The sequence below is a fragment of the Oncorhynchus nerka genome, linkage group LG10 (genome assembly GCF_034236695.1).
Source record: "Oncorhynchus nerka isolate Pitt River linkage group LG10, Oner_Uvic_2.0, whole genome shotgun sequence".
Classification (NCBI taxonomy): Eukaryota; Metazoa; Chordata; class Actinopteri; order Salmoniformes; family Salmonidae; genus Oncorhynchus; species Oncorhynchus nerka.
In genome coordinates, this window is record NC_088405.1 from 73796321 (window position 1) to 73815970 (window position 19650).

General features: G+C 41.3%; 1 pseudogene; it reads right to left on the reverse strand.

Annotated features, from left to right (window-relative positions):
- Positions 1–19650, reverse strand: part of LOC115135997 (probable ATP-dependent RNA helicase DDX10) — a 126737-nt pseudogene that overhangs the window by 54974 nt on the left and 52113 nt on the right.

Below are 19650 nucleotides of genomic sequence, written 5' to 3' on the forward strand. Positions count from 1 at the left end.
TCTTAGGTCAGTTAAGATCACCACTTTATTTTAAGAATGTGAGATGTCAGAATATTAGTAGAGAGAATGATTTATTTCAGCTTTTATTTCTTTCATCACATTCCCAGTGGGTCAGAAGTGTACATACACTGAATTAGTATTTGGTAGCATTGCCTTTAAATTGTTTAACTTGTGTCAAACGTTTTGGGTAGCCTTCCACAAGCTTCCCACAATAAGTTGCAACTGAGTCAGGTTTGTAGGCCTCCATGCTCGCACACACTTTTTCCAGTTGTGCCCACACATTTTCTATAGGATTGAGGTCAAGGCTTTGTGATGGCCACTCCAATACCTTGACTTTGTTGTCCTTAAGCAATTTTGACACAACTTTGGAAGTATGCCTGGGGTCATTGTCCATTTGGAAGACCCATTTGCGACCAAGCTTCCACTTCCTGACTGATGTATTGAGATGTTTCTTCAATATATCTACTTAATTTCTCTTCATGATGCCATCTATTTTGTGAAGTGCATCAGTCCCTCCTGCAGCAAAGCACCCCCACAACATGATGCTGCCACAATCGTGCTTCACGGTTGGGATGGTGTTCTTCGACTTAAAAGCCTCCTCCTTTTCCCTCCAAACATAACAATGGTCCTTATGGCCAAACAGTTCTATTTTTGTTTCATCAGACCAGAGGACATTTCTCCAAAAAGTACGATCTTTATCCCCATGTGCAGTTGCAAACCATAGTCTGGCTTTTTCTATAGCGGTTTTGGAGCAGTGGCTTCTTCCTTGCTGAGTGGCCTTTCAGGTTATGCAGAGATAGGACTCGTTTTTACTGTGGATATAGATACTTCTGTACCTGTTTTCTCCAGCATCTTCACAAAGTAATTTGCTGTTGTTCTGGGATTGATTTGCAGTTTTCTCACCAAAGTATGTTCTTCTCTAGGAGACAGAACGCATCTCCTTCCTGAGCGGTATGATGGCTGCGTGGTCCCATGGTGTTTATACTTGCGTATTATTGCTTGTACAGATGAACGTGGTACCTTCAGGCATTTGGAAATTGCTCCCAAGGATGATTTCTATTTCTGAGGTCTTGGCTGATTTTCCCATGATGTCAAGCAAAGAGGCACTGAGTTTGAAGGTAGGCCTTGAAATACATCCACAGGTACACCTCCAATTGATTCAAATTATGTCAATTAGACTATCAGAAGCTTCAAAAGCCATGACATTATTTTCTGGAATTTTCCAAGCTGTTTAAAGGCACAGTTAACTTAGTGTATGTAAACTTCTGACCTACTGGAATTGTCATACAGTGAATTATAAGTGAAATAATCTGTCTCTTGCCAAAACTATAGTTTGTGGACAAGGAATTTGTGGAGTGGTTGAAAAACTAGTTTTAATGACTCCAACCTAAGTGTATGTAAGTGTATCAGCCTGAAACACCTGAAACCTATAGCAGTAGCCATTGCACGGATTGAGGGAGACAATGCCATCCTGTCTGATGTTCAGACTCTGCTTGCAGATGTAAGAGAAGACATCCGTACTGTCCTGCCCACTTCACTGTTGCTCCAAGCAGAGGAAACTGCAGTTCTGAAATACATCAAAAAGCGTGAAGCTTTGTGATGGCCACTCCAATACCTTGACTTTGTTGTCCTTAAGCAATTTTGACACAACTTTGGAAGTATGCCTGGGGTCATTGTCCATTTGGAAGACCCAGTAGGTCCAGTAGGCCTGAGGCAAATACACGCCGCAGCGTGTTGGAACCCAAGTAGGGTAGCCTAGTGGTTAGAGCGTTGGACTAGTAACCGGAAGGTTGCAAGTTCAAACCCCCAAGCTGACAAGGTACAAATCTGTCGTTCTGCCCCTGAACAGGCAGTTAACCCACTGTTCCTAGGCCGACAAGAATTTGTTCTTAACTGACTTGCCTAGTTAAATAAAGATAAAATAAATAAGTATGCTGGCAAGAACATCCTGTCTGGGGCAGAGATCAACAAGGCCTATGTCATCACTACCGTGTCTCACAACCTTGGCCTGGATGAGGGCAAGATTCTTGGCAGTCTGGCGAAGTACACTTCCAAGCAAGGGCTTTGGGATGCAATATGGCAGTCGGGCCAACATATCTCATCAGCCACCTGGTGGAAGGGACTTTGTGGATCTGAGTCTCTTTCCCCGGTTGCCTCAATCATCCTCAAAATCCTACCAACAGCAACCGATTCAGAGCGCAACTGTCTATTGGAAGGATTTCATTATTTGCAATTATGTCTACTTATGATAAGGTTTATATTTCTGTCTCCATATGATATGGTAAATATATTCAATGCAAAAATCATCTACATTTAAATGGTATTAATATTCATTATATTTCCGTTAATTCCCATGGAAAGTTCCACCTCTGAACATTCCACAAAATGTGCAACCCTAGCCATGACCGAATCAAAATATGGATTTCTACCCTGGCCCGGCCTCCAAACGGTGCAGAAAAGGGTTGAGGGGAAGAGAGAGCGGGAGAGGGTGAGAGATAGCAAGTGCATAAGAAAGGGAGTGGGAGAAAGAACACCAGAGGGAGTCATGACTAACCAATAAGTTAGGGATCCATTAAGATGGTCTGGGGAGAGTAATACCATTTCCCCACTGAGCTGCCCTCCATTAACATGGGCCACGGCCACCAGACTAGTAACTGCCTGCCCATCTAGTTGTCAGTATGCCTCCAGTCACTCTGTCAGCATGCTGTGTGCAGTTGCAGTAGCTACAGTGGTCCAGAGAGGTGTGTTGGCTCTCTACTGTAGAAGTATGGGCCAAAAAGTTAAGTTAGAGCTTGGAATTAGAATGATCCCCTTGTCACTGAAGTCAAATGATGACAACAGCGTTTGAGTGGGGCCCTAGCGGAACATCCAGAAACAGAGTGGTAGCTACGTGAGGGGGGATATTTAGAACACCAGCCAGCACGCCAGTCAGGAATGATTCATGTGCTGGAGCATGTTGCTAATTGATTTCTGGGCCCGCGTCTCAGATTGTCATAGGCAGCTCGCTGCACAGAAATGAAAATGGAATTTTAAAGCGTCTGTTTTCTCCTTTACACATCAGCCGTCATCACATCACCCCTTCTTGGCAATGCTCGGCAAGCATGACAAATGAAAGGGACAAGGTTTTAAACACAACAGGTAAGCCTAGTAGACGTGCGGGGGAGTACCTGAGGCATAACTTAATTGTCTAGACAATGGCAAATTAAAAGCATTTCCTAGGTCTAAAGAACAGATATAGGTTTTGATGTACTGTAACCTATACCACTAAAGTGAAACACTAGTAGGGTATTTAGTTTGCAGTAATCTTGAGTTAAAAGGTAATTGTATAGCATAGAGTCCCCCCCCCAAAAATGACATAGACTACTCTGCTAAATTGACTCCATTCCATCCTATACAGGTTTTCTACACATTGTGCAATGTTTAACCTCATCAATATTCACCACAACACACCTGCCTTCCAAAGGCCAGTCATTACTGCCTCCAATCAAGTCAGAAGATAATCACGTCATAAAAGCTAAATAAGGTAGCAACGAGCATGGGGAGAAATATAATTCAGCAGTTAGATAAGCTGAGCAAACTTTCTGCAGTTATTTTAGGACTTTTAGTGGAGAGAAACGAAGCTCACACTTGAAAATATTAACTGAACTCCCCAGCCCAATCTCCCGCCGTCTGCCTGCGGGCTCCCAAGCTGTGTGCCAGACTCAGCTATGTCAGTTATTTTCATTTGAGTTCCAACCTGTGATATATCTCGGCTTATAAATATAACCTGGAGTGAGTGGGAGGGACGGGTGCAGCAGGACAGGCTTTGACTTCTCCTCTGGGCAAATCTAGAACACTCGTATTCAAATAGAGTTTATGCCCCAGTACTATACTAACGCAAATGTTACAGCTTATACTGCAGTACCACTGAGGCTTTTGAAACAACACTTCTGTGTTTAGACACATTGGAAACGGTTTAGAAATGACTTACATTTTGACACGTTATTCATAAAGGCTAAAATGGGCAAATCGATATCAATTATCGTTCCTTCATGTTTCTTGGCATATACAGTGGACTCCGAAATGATTGACAAAGATTGGAAAATATGACTATCAAATCAATTAAAATACTGAGCTATATTGTATGCTCCAAAAATTTGGGAAAATATATTGTTTCATACTAACACAATTTCTCAAATAAAAATATAAAAAATTATTGACAAACCTGTTTTCAATACCTCACCTAGCAAGGATAACAGCACTGAGCCTTTTTCTAAAATGTTATACGAGTTGGAGAACAACATTGGGAGGGATCTTATACCATTCCTCCATACAGAATTCTTCCATATCCTTGATATCCACCACGATATTTTACAGTAGGTATGGGGTTCTTTTCTTTTCTGCTCATGCATTATCATTTGAATGCCAAACCCACCACTGGTGTGTGGACAAATAGCTCTATTTTCATGTCATCTGACCAAAGCACCAGTTCCAATCCAAGTGGCAATGCTGTTTAGCCAACTCCAGGCGTTTACATTTGTTGGATGACATACGCATCAAAATGAGAATTCATGAACAGAAAATGACCCCATAAAATATGGTGCTGGATCTTTGATGTTATGGGGCTATTTTGTTCCACTACTCCTGGGGCTCTAGTTAAGGTCTACAGTATCATAAACTTTACCCAGTGCCAGGATATTTTAGCCAAAAATCTGATTGCCTCTGCTAGGAGGCTAAGTGGATCTTCAAGCAAGACAATGACTACAAGCACACATCAAAATAGTTATATTTGCCACAAAATCGAAATTTCACAATAGCCATCTCAGTCTCCAGACTTGAACCCCATTGAAAACATGTGGTATGAATTGAAGAGGGCAGTCCATAAGCACAGACAAAAATACAGTGCCTTCAGAAAGTATTCAGAGCCCTCTACTTTTTCCACATTTTGTTAAGTTACTGCCTTATTCTAAAATTGATTAAATATTTTTTTTACTCCGCAATCTATACACAATACCACATAATGACAAAGCAAAAACAGGTCTTGAAATTTTTGCAAATGTATTAAATTTTAAATTTAAAAACTTATTTACAGAAGTATTCAGCCCCTTTGCTATGAGACTCGAAATTGAGTTCAGGTGCATTGATCATCCTTGAGATGTTTCTACAACTTGATTGGAGTCCACCAGTGGTAAATTCAATTGATTGGACATGATTTGGAAAGGTACACACCTGCCTATATAAGGTCCCACAGTTGACCGTGCATGTCAGAGCAAAAACCAAGCCATGAGGTGAAGGAATTGTCCGTAGAGCAGGGTACCAAAAAATGTCTGCAGCATTGAAGGTCCCCAAGAACACAGTGGCCTCCATCATTCTTTAATGGAAGATGTTTGGAAACACCAAGACTCTTCCTAGAGCTGGCCGCCCGGCCAAACTGAGCAATCGGAGAAGGGCCTTGGTCAGGGAGATGACCAAGAACCTAATGGTCACTCTGAGAGAGCTCTAGAGTTCCTCTGTGGCGATGGGAGAACCTTCCAGAAGGATAACCATCTCTGCAGCACTCCACCAATCAGGCCTTTATGGTAGTGGTCAGACAGAAGCCTCAGTAAAAGGCACGAGTGCCTGCTTGGAGTTTGCCAAAAAGGCACCTAAAGACCATAAACATGAGAAACAAGATTCTGTGGTCTGATGAAACCGAGATTGAACTCGTTGGCCTAAATGCAAATGCATCACGTCTGGAAGAAACCTGGCACCATCCCTACGGTGTCACAATCTGAAATTAGGCAAACTATTACAATTTTAGCAAGCAGGAAATTAGGGAGCAATATCTGCACATTGCACCTTTCATCAAAATCTATTTTTCTGAGCAATTGTATTAGTATAAAATAATTTCCTACTTTTTTTTTTAAACATACAATATAGCTTAGTATTTTTGTTATTTATTTTATAGTCATTTTTATCAAGTGTGTCAATCATTTCAGACCCAACTGTATAAGCCCAATACAAGGCCCATAAAGACCACCTAGAGGCTGATAACTATTAAGTCTCCCTATCTGACGGGTTATTGAATTTAATGTGCAGAGTACATTTTGAAGCTTATTGAACGCTTGGCCTTGCTATCGCTTTCATCTGGTTTCCATTGATATCGTACAGCTACAACAGCTGCTTCAAGTCATTCCAGAACCCCATCTGGCCCATGCCTCTCCTCAATCACTGAGGTAATAACCTCCGGGCTGGCAGGCGGGCGTGTGTGTGAGAATGTGTGCGTCTATGAGTTTGTATGCGTCTTTGAATGTGTGTGCATTTGTGTCTGTGCGTATGTGTGAGTGAGTGTGTGTGTGTGTGTGTCTGTGCGTATGTGTGAGTGAGTGTGTGTGTGTGTGTGTGTGTGTGTGTGTGTCTGTGCGTATGTGTGAGTGAGTGTGTGTGTGTGTGTGTGTGTGTGTGTGTCTGTGCGTGTGTGTGAGTGAGTGTGCACGTGTCACAGCTGTGACATTTATTTTCCATACCTGCTGGGTGCAGAGTGGGGAGATTAAGTTAAAGCCTTTAACTGGCTCCATTGACAGTGATACATCTAAACATCCAACCAGGTTGAGGTACCTTAAGGGACCTTGCAGCAGTTACAATTCAGGAAAACATTAAGTCATGCATGTTATTATTATGCGGTTCGTACTTCATTTTCAATACTTGTATTTATTTATTTGTGCAGTCTGTTAGCAGCATGTATCTCCTGTACCTATCTGCAGATACCCATTAGGATAAAACGCTCTCTCTGCACCCTGAAGCTGCTGTATGGGCTAGTGGAGCTACTGTTTTACGATGTGACTGCACTACAGCAGGGCCCTACACTGCCATTTTTTATAAGGAGCACACAAAGAAATGGAAGAGCCCAATGGAAGAAAAAAATATTCAAGGTATTAATGATGGTAACTCGATAAGTTACCATCATCTGTGGTTACCAGGTTGTTAGCTTGTGAGTAGTTTTAGAAAGGCCCGCAACATGGTTTATGAATGTAAAATGCGATATTGCAAATCTGCGAAAGAAAATCATTTGCTTGGTTTGGGCTAGAAATAAGATGTTTTCTCTGTAGTAATGATGCAAGCATAATGGTCACTAATCAGCTTATTCTCTATGGCACAGCGAAGTCATAATTACAACTATTATTATCCGGGTGAATTGTTTCTGGTCGCAGTGTAGTGTACTGTCTTACCCTGTGTTTTTTCTGCCTGCTTTTTCTGCTCCATGTTATGTGTTTTTGACTGATCTTTACAGCTGTGCTGCAGTCTTAACCTGTGAGTTTGTTTAACTTGACAGATGTACTACAGTCTTACCCTGTGTTTCTCTTTGACTTTACGTCTGTACTCCAGCTTGTCAAACTCCAGGTCCTCTCGGCGCAGCCTCTCTCTGGCCTCCTCCACATTGATGCCAGTTGTGCCATCATCCTCCTCCCCCTCTGTGGCTGGCACAGCCGTCCTCTGGAACGGGGGCCACTGCTGCACCATCTGGAGAGAGGGGCATTGATCAACACACAGTTAAATTACACACTGCAACTTTGCCATCTAATTTTCAGCTGGATGGGAATCAACACACGCACACACACAAACACGTTTACCCACACACAAATGCGAGTACATCCACACACACACACACACACACACACACACACACACACACACACACACACACACACACACACACACACACACAATTTAGTGTCCTTAATTGAATTTTCAGCTGGCTGAGCATCAATACACAAAACATCACGTGCCATCTAATTTTCTCTGAGTGAAAAGGCTGTTAGTGAGGTAAACAGACTGGTTTTGACAATAAGTGGTCTTCTCATTTAGCTTAGCCTGAAGCCACCAAAACGGTTATTATTGGATCTGACTCAAAAGAAAAATTTGTCATCAGGAAGAAAAATGTTTGTACAGACCTGTCCCTCTTCCGTGAAGACTCATTTGATGTTGACTTGGAAGTTTCTCTTCAGGACTTTCTTGGCCTCTTTGAACTTTGTCTCTTTTTCAGTCTTCTTCATGGTGTTGCTTTCCTGTGATGAGAGGGGAAATGATCAGAACACTGCATATATGTACATATCAACCTAACACAATTTCACTGCCAATGTAACACCTCATAACATTGATCATGTTGAAACGGTCTGTCCCTGCTGATCTCGGCTAGAGGTAGCTAGACAGTAGGTCAGCAGATTGGAGACTCAGGAATGATGACAAAGACAAATTCACAGAGAACCACCAGTACTGTCCACTCATTGATTGCTTCGGCAAATTAACTGTGCAACAAAATGAAATTCCCAGCCCCTGACAGAGGGTAGTTTTGCCATTTATTTTGGTAGTAAAGAATAGAATTATCAAATTGTGTCAAAACTATTTACTTACAGGGCAGCTGGCCTGTCCTCTGAGGTAGAAATCAAGACTAAGGTCAGTGGTACACTATAGTTATAATAAAACCTCTGCATTCTGGAACATTGATTCAAGAAATGTATGAATTTTCCATTGCTCCTCTAATTAGGATCTGGGCCAAATCCAACCTGCAGGCTTTACAGTGCTGCAACATCAAACAACATTCCAATGTTTGCCCAGATAACAGATCACCTCTGGTTAAGCAGTTGACAAGGACACTAGACATAACATAAATGAAGGGAATCTTTCACTCCTGAATTGCTGTTCCGCAACAGCGATTATTCCCTAGGAATTATTCAGTGCAGTTCCCATTTTGTTGTTGTAGTCAAAGCAGAGGGTAAACCAACTTTCCTTGGCACATTCCAGCATATATTCTCTCGTATCCAGAGTGATAGAGAGTGCTCTTGCCTAGGGTGTTAATAAAACAAGTCCTTGGAATATGACTTAAGTTTAACGAGCAGTAGACTCTGCTGAGTCGGCACTTGGAAGGTGGCATAATATTAGTGACGAGACAAAAAGTATATATAGTTACATATGGGGATATTGTTTTTGACGATTTATCAGATCGACATTATCTCTATATTTTTGAGCTAGTTGGCTAGTTACCTGCACCAAAAGGGCAGTATTTTTCTTTCCTAGCTTGTTCTCCATCTTTTTAAATAGGGAGCCAATTTGTTTTCAGCTCTTTGTTTTCTCATGACTCTCTTTTCCCCCTGCAGCAGACATATGGTGAACAATATGTTCGGAACATCGAATCAAATAAAATCACATTATCGGCACTTAACTATCTTGATAATATTATATCGTGGGGTACTTGGCAATTCCCAGCCCTAATAAATACTGCATGCCTGATTATGTTTTCACATCAGAATGACCCACTACACAATTTATGTCGGTGTGCTCGCTCAACCATATATTGACGTATTTGGTCTCAATTGGCGAGGTTGTGCATTTTATGGTTTAACAACTGAAGTCATCCCTCCCTTGGGGACATTGATCACCATCTTCAATTAGAAATAACCGATGTGAGCATTTGGTAGAGAGAAAAATGTGATTCAAAAGGATGTGGCATAAATATGAAATAATGGCCATCATTCTGGGAATGTTGTCATACTGAAAGATATTCCATTTCCCCCAAACCAAGAAATAATTGTTAATTCTCTCACTATACATGTATTGAAGGTAATCTCAGAAAAATTGAGAGAAAAACTTCCATTGCATTTCTATGCAGTTTGTTCTGCTGACAAACATAGACTCAGCCAACAGAAGTTAGTGCCATACATTTTGAGAGCCCTATTCAAAGCCACAGCAACCATTCGGAATACATTAAGGAACAAAATGAACTGCTCTGCACAACAATGGACACTAGCAGGCTACCGGAGCAATACAAGAATGTGAGGCAGAGGAGAGGACGTCTCTGTGTGTGTGTGTGATGGGCCGGGGGGGGGGGGGGGCATTTGATTAATTCCGTCAGCAAATGAAACAACCTGTGGCAAAACTCACTTCATAACCCTGGTGAGGTGAGCACATAATTAGTGATACATGACAACAACCGCTCCGCTCTGTCCCAACTCTCTTGTCAAAACGAATCAGTAAATGTTACTCCCCCTCTTGCCCCAGTTTTTATCTCCCCACTGAGAATCTAAATTGGGAGGTGGAGTTAGGAATTACCTAGCCCACCCTGTTTTAATAAGCTTTTTCCCACTGGAGGCGCAGTCTTGCCTCTATTCTGAATGAGTCAATTCAATCTCTTTGGGTGTGAAGTTATTGCACTGCATTTCTATGGCAAAATTATGGGCCCTGTCAAAAAGAGGAAAAACCAATTTGATTAGAAATCCAATATCAGCGGTTTCCACAAAGGGGCATGGCTTTCTGTATGCATTTGAAAAGATAAGGAGATAGGAGCCACAAAGTCAAATCTTACCCCCCTTCTTTATTTCATCAGCTTAGGAAAAAAAGGACTGTGAGAAATGTTTGATCCCGATTTAAGAGCACGTGCTCTACTTCACCTTTGGAGTAAGCAAAAGCCCAGTATTCCAGTGCATGTTGCTCTTTTCTTGCGAGTTCAAATGTTCAAGGTTTGGTACCTGGCAGGTTGGCTTTTTGAATGGGAGGGACATTGAAACAAATTCTTATAGTTAAGATATCGTTATAAGCATTTTAAAAATGTATTTAGCACTTTTAGTTAGGCAAGGACAGCAAACAAACTTCAATATGGATTCAGGTTAGAACAAGAATGTACTCATAATGAAATGTGATGATTAGACACATCATAGTAGAGGGTAAGTCAAATCTTGGAGGTGATTTATTGCTTGTTCCATCACTAGACAGGAGCATTCCTCAACACCGGTGCTGACATTCATGCCGGTCCTGAAATGAATGGCTGAGGGACAATTCATGGATTAGAGTGAGAATCAGATGCTCAGTCAATCAATGAAACAATCAATCCTTCAATAAATGGGCCAGACCAAACACAACTGTCAATAGGGGGGAATGGGGGAGTCAACACATCCTCAGAGGACTTAGCATTATGCAAAAGGTGAGTCTTTATGGTCAGAGTTTGAGCATTCTTTCTTTTCGCTCTTAATAATTATAAAGTAAAGGAGAGGAAGAGAGAAATTAACTAACTCGACTGAGAAGAAAAGTCCTGAGGCTCAGTGTCAAACTGTTTCATCACATTAGCTAAATGCCAGATTGACAGTAATAGTTCTCTAAAGCACTTGCTTGGGAAACAAAACAGAGCATACACCAGGCATTTAAAGCAGGGACTTATTAAGTTACATCAACAACTCTAAAACTTTTGAAAAAAAACCAATAGACTGAAAAAAGAGCAGAGAGAACCCCAGATTAGTAGCATAACAATGTACCCGTCTGGAATTAACTCAGTCTTTAAAACATTTGATCACAAACGGTATCAATCGGAAAACAAAAGTTAAAAGGACAATAGAAACAATTTCCTAAGGCCATTTTACCAATAGTAAGTGAACCAGAGAAAATTAATATGGATAGAAACATGTGGAAATTGCAAGATTATGTTATAATGCTTGTATTGTATTATAATGGTTGTTTTATTCGACAGAATAGAGTACTCTGTTAACTATTGTGTGTGTGTTTTACTGAGGAGGGCCTTTATGAGATAGCACTGACGGAGGAGATTTACGATGTCTTTAGGTGATAAAACCTAAAGAGCATTCCAGATAACATGAGGTAATATTTTTGTGCTATACCGTACCAGGGTGAGACGGTTCCAGTTTGGAGTAGGAGGACCAGACACTGGTCTTTACAATGAAAACTGTTGACACAACAGTTGCTGTCTGCTATGTATTATAGATACCTTTCATACAAATCTTAACCTTGTGACCATTCTATGTATCTGTTGTTCGTTGTGTAGGTTGCGAGGGGTGTATCTTGGCTATAAAAGATCTTTGTACTTATGTGTTGTCACTTTCAATGGATCATTAGAAATGGCACATCAGTGAAAGTCATTGCTATTGCAAAGCTCTTATTATTAAAGATGTAGTTTGACTGGTGTGTGAAGTTTGTCTCTCTCCTCATTTTGTAATACAGAAATTAACCACCACAAACATTACCCCAGGTAAACAATAATCATGTTTTACCGTATACCGGGGTATTTTGAAATCTAAGATGTCAAACAAATTATATCCAGCTCAGGGCTCCAGACATGCATTTGGTTTGCTAATTTGATAGCAAAGTGGACAGATGTCAAGATCAAGCTTCTTGGTTACAGCCTAAATTGTTTGGTCCCCCAAAATATTAAATATAAATTATTTTGAATTAGCGCCCCTTGTGTGCACTTCCGGTAATACAGTATACCCCAATATGGTATCAAATCTAATCAAATGTTATTGGTCACATACACATGATAATCAGATATTAATGCGAGTGTAGCGAAATGCTTGTGCTTCTAGTTCCGACAGTGCAGGAATATCTAACAATTCCCCAACAACTACCTAATAAAAACAAATCTAAAGGGGTGAATGAGAATATGTACATATAAGTATATGGATGAGCGATGGCCGAGCGGCATAGGCAAGGTGCAATAGATCATCTGTCTTAGAAGTAAATATTTACATGCGTCTGTTTGCATTTACCTATCATCTGCTATGGGGATTCCTTAGTACTTGTTAGCATTCTGGTAATTTACGTCTTTGGGGCTTATTATTTCATTTGAAAATATTTTTCCACAAATGATGTCCACTACCGGTAATCACATATATCCCAAGATGGCACAGGCACAGTATGAAGCAGTGGAGGACCATCCTACTCTGTGAATTTCATAAAAATAGTGAAACATTACATTTTTGATTATTTTTAGATAAATCATATTCACATTTGACCAAATAATTTATTAAAACACTTTTGCAATTAAGGTCTACAGTAGCATCAACAGCACTGTAGGGTAACACCATGGTTTAGCCGGAGGACAGCTAGCTTCCGTCGTCCTTTGGGAATATTGGTTCTCACCCCCTTCCATAGACATACACATTAATCCTCCACCTTATTGGAGCTCTTGCAGCACGAACTGACATGTTGTCCACCCAATCAAAGGATCAGATATTGAATCTAGTAGTGAAAGCATAAGCTACAGTTAGGTAACACTGCAGTGCATAAAATGTGGTGAGTTAAACTATTGTCTTTCTCACCGAGTTAACAGTTTTTAAACAAGTTAATGTATTCAAAAACAGAGAGAGCTTGCTATATTCCATTTTTTTCTCACTTTCACAGCTAGCAAATGCAGCTACTTAGTTTAGCCTACTCAAACACCAGGCTCAGAGGGATGCTATGTTAGTTAGCTGGTTATGGCTATCCAACACGGGAACTCTTCCAAGTCAAGGTAAGCTTCTGGTTTTACAAAAGTATTGCCACCGGGGCCCACTGGTGTAACTGATAAACTGCTTACTACACTGTACTGCATGATTGTAGCGGTTTTACTAACTCGTTCCTTCTATTAGCTATGTTGACTATGACGTTACTTTACTTTAGCTAATATGGTGACAACGACATAGGCTGTGTGTAGCGGAACTGGGAGAATGTAATATGAATGACAGTCATCCAATATGCTGTAACAGAATTAAGGCCAAACTCCTAAAATACATTTGTGTCTTCCTTCATCTTAAACGTCACTGACCGCCACTGGTATCATGGTCTGGAAATCTGGATATCGCCCAACCCTAGTCCAAACACACCAAACAGTCGGCACGACAATTCCTCTTCCCCCTCAAGAGACTGAAAAGATTTGGCATGGGCCCTCAGACCCTCAAAATGTTCTACAGCTGAACCCAAAACATTTCCGAAGTATCGAAGGTCCCCAAGAACACAGTAGCCTCCATCATTCTTAAACGGAAGATGTTTGGAACCACCAAGATTCTTCCTAGAACTGACCACCTGAGCAATCGGGGGAGAAGGGCCTTGGTTAGGGAGGTGACCAAGAAACCGATGGTCACTAAGACAGAGCTGCAGAGTTCCTCTGTGGAGATGGGAGAACCTTCCAGAAGGACAACCATCTCACCATTCAGGACTTTATGGTAGAGAGGCCAGACGGAAGCCACTCCTCAGTAAAAGGCACATGACAGCCAGGCACATAAAGGACTCTCAGACCATGCGAAAAAGAATCTCTGGTCTGCTGAAACCAAGATTGAACTCTTTGGCCTGAATGCCAAGTGCGAAGTTTGGAGGAAACCTGGCACCATCCCCATAGTGAAGCTGATTTTTTCAGCGCAGGGACTGGGAGACTAGTCAGGATCAAGGGAAAGATGAACGGAGCAGAAAGATCCTTGATGAAAACCTGCTCCAGAGTGCTAAGGCGAAGGTTCACCTGACAACAGGACAACGACCCTAAGCACACAGCCAAGACAACGCAGGAGTGGCTTCGGGACAAGTCTCAATGTCCTTGAGTGGACCAGCCAGAGCCCAGACTTGAACACGATCCAACATCTCTGGAGAGACCTGAAAATAGCTGTGCAACGACGCTCCCCATCCAATCTGACAGAGCTTGAGAGGATCTGCAAAGGGTAAATGGGAGAAACTCCCCACATACAGGTGTGCCAAGCTTGTAGCATCCTACCCAAGAAGACTCGAGGCTGTAACCGCTGCCAAAGGTGCTTCAACCAAGTACTGAGTAAAGGTTCTGATGACCTATGTAAATGTGATGTCAGTTTATTTTTAATACATTAGCAAACATTTCTCAAAACCTGTTTTTGCTTTGTCATTATTGGGTATTTTCTTTTTACATTTATGAGGGGGAAAGGATGTAACGTAAAAAAAAAATGTGGAAAATGTCAAGGGGTATGACTACTTTCCCAATGCACTGTATTGTATGTTATTTTTAGTATTTGTTTTATTATTTGTAATTCAGTTTGTTTTTATTCATCGTGACACTATTTACATTTTTATTTAATTGATCTTATCTTTAACACTGCATTGTTGGAAATGGACCCATAAGTAAGCATTTCACTGTTAGTCTTGAAGCATGTGACAAATCAAATGTTACTTGATCTGATTGTGAACAAGTGCTTCCATGTTATTTTTATTTAACTAGGCAAGTCATAAAAATAACAAATTCTTATTTACAATGACGGCCAACCTCCCCCGGCCAAACCCTCCCCTAACACGGACGACGCTGGGCTAATTGTGCGCCGCCCTATGGGACTCCTGATCTGTCCTGTTCTCTCTTGATACCGCACGGCAAGCGATACCGGAGTGCCAAGTCGAGGTCCAAAAGGTTTCTAAACAGCTTCTACCCTCAAGCAATAAGACTCCTGAATAGCTAATCAAATGGCTACTCAGACTATTTGCATTGTTGTCCCCCCACCCCACTCACCCACTCTTTTACCCTGCTGCTACTCTAGTTATTATCTATGCAGTCACTTTAACTCTACCTACATGTACATAATAGCTCTACTAACCGGTGCCCCCGCACATTGACTCTGTACCGGTAGCCCCTTGCTACTGTTATTTTACTGCTGCTCTTTAACTAGGTTATTATTATTTTTTACATATCTATGTAACTTCATTGTTGGTTAAGGGTTGGTTAAGGGCTTCTAAGTAAGTATTTCACTCTTAAGGTCTACACCTGTTTTATTCAGAGCATGTGACAGCACAAATTTGATTTGATCACGGCAGGTTATGACACAGCCTGGGAACGAGCCAGGGTCTGTAGTGAAGTCTCTAGCAATGCAACGCAGTGCTTTAGACCGCTGTGCCGCTCGGGTGTCCTTTTTGAAAGATTTTTTTACTTTAACATTTTGTTTAATAAATAAATAAAATAAAAATACTATATAAGCCTATAGAATACCATCTCTATGATAAGGCTAGGCCTTCTCAATTTGGGAGAGACCTACAACGCGATGTCCAAGGGTATTTGGGTTTGGCAGGAGACGGTTTCTTCTCAAAGTAAGGGTGTGAGAGGACGACAAGGATGCAATTAGCATAATGGAATTGCCATGCGGTTAGTTTCCAATGAAAGGTGTCATTTGACAAAGAGGACTGTCAACGGACTTATGTCCTTCCCTGAGATTGTTATTGCAGGCTGAGGGGGCTGCTCTCACAAGATTGCCTCAATCAATCTCATACTCACAAAGCTACATTTAAAAGGACACAATGAAGGATGTGTTATTATGTTAGGCTATCACCACCTCAAAGACCAAAAATAAATGATGGCATCCACATGTGAAGAAAATAATTAGTTTATTTTACGTTATCCAATGATGGAGTATACAAAAACCCTGATTGACCCTAACGTTTTTGGTTAAACCATGAAATTAGTAGAATGGTATGAATATGCTCGATCCCTTGTACCAGAAGACGGCAGTCATTGACATGATTGATATTTTAAAACATCAATACCACCCACAACGTCAATACCACCCATAATTCTTGAAACACTATCTGAAGGAGCTTCTAAGCCCCTCAGGGACAGGATAAGGCCAGTGACAGTAGAAATGTTGGGTGCTTTCTGTTTCTCCTGGTACAGTGACAATTTCAGAGGCAATTGAGCTGAACAGACCCTGCCAGCTGTATTGAAAAATTGGGGTGACGGGTGAAGTCACCCGGATCTCGATAGAGGAGATGAAAGCATCCCCAGGCATAGCGTCCAGACCACGATAGTGACAGTGTCACAAATCAGCCTAATTATTGTCACATGCTGGAGGTGAAGTATATGGTCTGAAGAGTCGACAGGTATTTCAGGGAGAAAAGGCTTCTCTAGGAGTCTGTGTAAACTGACAGTTGGCAAGTTTTTTGGGGGTACTCATTATAACTCGTGTTGAAAGTTGACCTGAATAACTTAAGAAATTCCTCTATATTATAAACCATTTCTCCCCTAGGCAAACAAAGACATGTTCATTTGAATGATTTCATATACAATGGCCCTGAAAGACCCTTAACTGACCCCGTCCTCTCATAAGCCTCTCATGAGACTGTAGATAGCTACATTTATCTAGATTATTTCACTGAATCTATAGTGATGAAGAGTAAAAAATAAAATCTTCCTCCCCCATTTGAAGACAGTGAATCATGTCTGACAAGAAAAGCACCACTCCGCAGCCTCCCACACTCTAGCTGAAGGCACACTACAGCAGCTGTGACTCTGCCACCTACAGCATATTATTATCCCACTGCAGAGGAGTCAATGAAAGAGATAGCCGGAGATGGATAAACTCACCCTGACCTCTATTCAAACACTCTTCTTCTCCAAACTGTTTCTATCGTACGGCTGTCATTTTTTTGCGGGAAAACCAGGATGTTATATTCCCAACTTCACATGGGAGCTAGCCCAAATCTTTTCCCTTAAGGTGCACAGTAACTCTAAATATAAGCAACAAATAGCTTGGAACAAACCATTTTCCTCCAGGAAAAACTGAGCATTTCAATCAGCCCACTCCAATTCCTGAGAAAGGGGCAAAAAGGTAATAAGCTGAGTCACACAAGTGTGCACTTGTGTAGGGGTTTAAGAGCTGTAGCTGCCTACACCTCACTTAACAGACAGTTTAGTCTTGAGTGATGAGGTCACCACTTCAGCATCTACATCCCCTGCTAAGGGACATACCTGTAGGTGGGCACTCAGCGCAAACAGTGATTTACCGGTTCTCTCTCCAGCAGAGAGGAACCATCTGGCCAAAATGAAATCTGACATTAACTCTTATCCATCCACTGCCAGGTGTGTGTAGACTGGAGTCATTAAGCCTTCTGGAACATGTTGTACCTAACTTTGATGGAAGTTTAATAAACAACAGAACTCTACAGAAATGCAAGGCAAAGCCAGGCTGAAGCACAGCAAGCGCCAATGACTCAGGGCATCGCATATGAGACAACGACATTGCAAGTTGGCAACTCCGTAGAAAACAGATGGTTGGAGATGGGCAATAATTGAACCGCTTGTCAAACTGGAGACTACAGACGCATGCAAAAACAAAAGCGCACCTAGCTCGTCGCAAGTGAAAGTCCACAATCCCTTGCAAAGTTCACATTTTGCTGCCTTAAAATTTTATCTCAAAAGGAAATACATTCTATTTATTTCATACCAATCTACACAGACTAGTCCACAAGTCTAAGAAAAAATTATTACAAATATATAGATTTACGGTTTTCTAACTAAGGTGTCTTGATTGTGTCTTCACAGCTCAGAGTTAATACTTGGTGGAAGCACCTTTGGCAGCCATTATAACTTTGAAAATTAAACTATAACCCAGGGTTAGGGTTTCCTCTAACTTTTTACCTGGGATTTGCTCCTTTCATATTTATTTTGATCCTAACAAACTCCAACCAGTCTCTGCCGGTGACAAGCATACCCATAAAATGATGCCTCCACAACAATACTCCAAAATACATTAGGTTCCACATGTTGTATTGGATATGACCCAAGCCTGGAGTTTTTAATTTAGTACAAAAAGTTAATTTCTTTGCCATGTCGTCTTGCAGTATTATTTAACAGACTCGTTTGCAAACAGAATGGATCACTTGGAGTGGACTTTTTTAAACACAGGCTTAATTCTTTTCACTTTGTCATACAGGCCAGTAATGTGGAGGGAATGCAATGTTTACCCTCTGCATTATCAAGCATTGCGGTGGCAACATCATGTTATGGGTATGCTTGTCGCCGGCAGGGACTGGGGAGTTTGTCAGGGTCAAAAGAAACATCAAAGGAGCAAAGCCCAGATGAGAAGGTAGAGGAAGCCCTACTGCCTCAGTCTTCTAATACCTAACCCTGGAGAAGAGTTTTATTTTTCAAAGTTGGGATAATTACCACCCCCTATCCAAAAATAAACATGTTGATAATTTATTGTTCAGAATATATCTAATTCTTTCTAAGTGTACAGTGTTTGCCAATTCACTGAGCCATAATTTGGTAGAGGGCGCTTCCCTCCTTTTCCAAAACAACAAGATTATTTTATTTGCCGAGATGAGACCATACGAGATTAGTTGTTTTTGGGGGTTGGTTAATCCGTTTAGGGACTCAGATACTCCCAGGATTATCAGAAGCGGGTCTGGATCTATTGAAGTCTCCAAAACTTCAGAGAGGATCCTAAAAATTCCACACCAATAACCATGCAAGCTAGAGCATAGGGCAAAGCAGTGGAGTAGTGTACCCTGCGTAGCCTGACATCTATCACATGTAGGGGATGTGTCAGGAAATATCCTATGCAGTTTAGTTTTGGAATAGTGTAATCTGTGTAATACCTTGAATTGTATGAGACGATGTCTGGAATTAATGGAGCATGTGTGGATATACTCCAAGCTCTCTTCCCAGTCTGCCACCGAGATGTCAGTCCCTAGTTCTTCCTCCCATTTTGCCTTGATGGCATCAGTAGAAGGTGTGCTAACAGATTGAAAAGCATCATATAGACGCGATATCACTTTATCTGAGGTGGGGCATATTTTTATGCATCCGTCAAACATGGAAGGTTTAGCATTCCCAAATGTTGGGAGGTGTTTTCTAACGTAGTCTCTAATTTGTAGGCATCTGAAAAATTTACTTCTGGGAAGATTATAAGTTTCCCTCAGCAACTCAAAGGAAGCAAAGGTCCCTTCTATGTATAAATCCCCTATGGTACTTATCCCCAACTCTCCCCATCGCTCAAAGGTGTTATCAAGGTTAGAAGGGGCAAAGGAGGGATTCCTGGCGACAGGGAGCATGAATGACATTGGTCTAAGCTCAAAGTGGACTTTAATTTGCTTCCAGATTCGGACTGTGCTATGTATAATAGGATTGTTACAATAAAGTGACATCTCCAGATT